Source organism: Orycteropus afer, unplaced genomic scaffold (genome assembly GCF_000298275.1).
Source record: "Orycteropus afer afer isolate SDZICR_OR568_19922 unplaced genomic scaffold, OryAfe1.0 scaffold00042, whole genome shotgun sequence".
Classification (NCBI taxonomy): domain Eukaryota; kingdom Metazoa; phylum Chordata; class Mammalia; order Tubulidentata; family Orycteropodidae; genus Orycteropus; species Orycteropus afer.
Genome location: NW_006921629.1, coordinates 4,135,110 through 4,138,658, shown reverse-complemented (window position 1 = coordinate 4,138,658; position 3,549 = coordinate 4,135,110).

Here is a 3,549-nt window from a genome sequence, read left to right as displayed (position 1 = left end):
GTTCAACATGAAGTTAAAGACAATTAAAACAAGTCCACAAGAGCCAAAATATGACCTTGATTATATCCCTCCTAAATTTAGAGACCATCTAAAGAAGAGATTTGATACACTAAACACCAATGACCAAAAACCAGAGGAATTGTGGGATGACATCAAGAACATCATCCATGACAAAAGCAAAAGGTCACTAAAAAGACAGGAAAGGAAGAAAAGACCGAAATGGATATCAGAAGAGACTCTGAAACTTGCCCTTGAGTGGAGTAGCTACAGCAAATGGAAGAAACAACAAGACAAAAGACCTGAACAAAAGATATCAAAGAGCAGCTTGAGAAGACGAAGTCAATTTTTATAAGGAAATGTGCAAAAATCTGGAGTTAGAAAACCAGAAGGGAAGAACATGCTCGGCATTTCTCAAGCTGAAAAACTGAAGGAAAAATTCAAGCCTCAAATTGCAATACTGAAAGATTCTAAGGAAGGTTGGGAAATCTACTTTGGTAGTGATACCGCCTCAGAAATCCAAGGAGGGGTCGCTATGAGTCAGATCCAACTTGATGGCAGTGAATTTATTTTTGTTTATTTTTTATGAGCAAAATACTGAATGATGTAGGAAACATCAAAAGATGGAAGGAATACATAGTCACTGTACCAAAAAGAACTGGACAATGTTCATCCATTTCAGGAGGTGGCATATGATCAAGAACCAATGGTATTGAAGGAAGAAGCTGAAGCTGCACTGAAGGAATTGGCAAAGAACAAGGCTCCAGGAACTGACAGAATACCGACCGAGATGTTTCAACAAAGATGCCACACTGGAGGCACTCGCTTTACTGTGCCAAGAAATCTGGAAGACAGCTACCTGGCCAACTGACTGGAAGAGATCTGTATTTGTACCCATTCCAAAGAGAGGTGATCCCACAAAATGTGGAAACTATCAAACAGTATCATTAATATCACATGTAATTAAAATCTTGCTGAAGAAAGGATTTCAGCAGTATATTGACAGAGAATTTCCAGAAATGCAGGCTGCATTCAGAAGAGGACGTGGAACAAGGGATATCATTGCTGCTGTCCAATGGCTCTTGGCTGAAAGCAAACAATACCAGAAAGATGTTTACTTGTGTTTTACTGACTATGCAAAAGCTTTCGAATGTGTGGAGGATCATAACAAAATACGGATAACAATGAGAAGAATCAGAATTACAGAACACTTAACTGTGCTCGTGAGGAACCTGTACATAGACCAGGAAGCTGTCATTTGAACAGAACAAGGGGACACTGCATGGTTTAAAATCAGGAAGAGAGTGCATCAGGGTTGTATCCTTTCACCATACTTACTCAATCTGTACACTGAGCAAATAATCTGAGAAGCTGGATTATATGAAGAAAAGCGTGGCACCGGGATTGGAGGAAGACTCGTTAACAACCTGCAATATGCAGATGACATACTTTGCTTGCTGAAAGTGAAGATGACTTGAAGCACCTAGGGTTGAAGATCTAAGCCTACAGCCTTCAATATGGATTATACCTCAACATAAAGAAAACAAAAATCTTCACATCTGGACCAATAAGCAGCATCACAATAAATGGAGATAAGATTGAAGTTGTCAAAGATTTCATATTACTTGGTTCCACAATCAATACCAATGGAAGCAGCAGGCAGGACATCAGACAATGTACTGCACTGGGCAAATCTGCTGCAAAAGACCTCTTTAAAGTGCTGAAGACCAAAGATATCTCTTTGAAGACTAAGGTGCGCCTAACCCAAGCCATGGTATTTTCAACTGCTTCATATGCCTGTGGCAGCTGGACAATGAATAAGGAAGACCAAAGAAGAGTTGATGCTTTTGAGTTGTGGTGTTGGCAAGGAATACTGAAAGTACCACGCACTGCAAAAAGAACTAACAAATCTGCCCCAGAAGAAGTGCAGCCAGAATGCTCCTTGGAAGCAAGAATGGCCACACTTCGTCTCACCTACTTTGGTCATATTGTCAGAAGCGACGATTCCCTGTAGGATATCATGCTTGGTAAGCTAGAAGGTCAATGAAAAAGGGGAAGGCCCTCAACAAGATGGACTGACCCAGTGGCTGCAACTATGGGCTCAGGTATAGCAAGGACTGTGAGGCTGGCACAGAACCGGACAGTGTTTCACTCTGTTGTACACAGGGTCGCTATGAGTCAGAGCTGACCCAACAGCACCTAACAACAACAGTATCTGTGATATGCAGAAAACACAACCTTACTTGCTAAAAGCTAAGAGGACTTGAAGACACTTACTCGTGAAGAGTAAAGACAACAGCCTTTAGTATGGATTACATGTCAACATAAAGAAAACAAAAATCCTCACAACTGGACTAATAAGAAATACCATGATAAGTGGAAAGAAGATTGAAATTCTCAAGGGTTCCATTTCACTTGGACCTACAATCAACACCCATGGAAATGATAGTCAAAAAAAAAAATCAAAGGATGTATTGCACTGGGAAACTCTGCTGCAAAAGCTCTCTTTGAACTGTTCAAAAGCAAAGATGTCACTTTGAGGGCTAAGGTACACCTGACTCAAGCCAGAGTTCTTTTCAATCACCTCATACGCATGCAAAAGCTGGAAAATGAATAAACACCAAAGAAGAATCAATGCATTTGAATTATGGTGTTGACAAAGAATATTAAATATGCCATGGACTTCCACAAGAATGACCTAATCTGTCTTGGAAGAAGCAAATCATCACAAACAATGCCCTTTAGAAACAAGAATGGTAAGACTTCACCTCATGTACTTTGGGCATGTTATCAGGAAGGACCAGTCCCTAGAAGACATCATGCTTGATAAAGTAGCAAAAAAAGAGGAAAACCCTCAATGAGATGGACTAACACAGTAGTTGCAACAATGGCCTCAAACACAGCAATGTTTGTGAGGATAGCACAGGACCAGGCAGTGGTTCATTTTTTTGTACACAGCATCACTTATTATGAGTCAGAATGCACTCACCAGCGCCTAACACCACCAGCAGCAGCCACATGGCTATCAAGCACTTAAAACACGACCAATGTGACCGAGAATGTAAATTTTTTAACTTAATATATTTTAATTTAAACTGCCACACATGGCTAGGGGCTACTATCTAACAGTGCAATTCTACATGAACTTGCCAGATGCATTTTCATAACCTGCAATGGTGAGAAGCATATATAGGGTGACCCACCATCACAGCTTAGCCCAAACAAGCCAACCACAATCCTTTTTCCTCTCTTCCCTTTCATGTAACAAGTGTCTCTCTCCTAAAATAAAAACGCCACATAGGATTTAGAATGTTAAACTTCCTAGGACTTAAGTGAAAGGGGGAAAAAGAGGATATTTTTCTTGATTTAAAAACAAATGCCAAGCAAATAATACTTATAGTACAAAAGCTCAAAATAAAAGTGCCCAAGTCAGACTCTAATATTCATAAGAATTTAATATATGAGCTCTGATAGCATACTGGCTAAGACACTTGCCTGCTAACCAGACGGCTGGCGGTTCAAACCCACCAGCCACTCCTTGGAAGGAAGGTT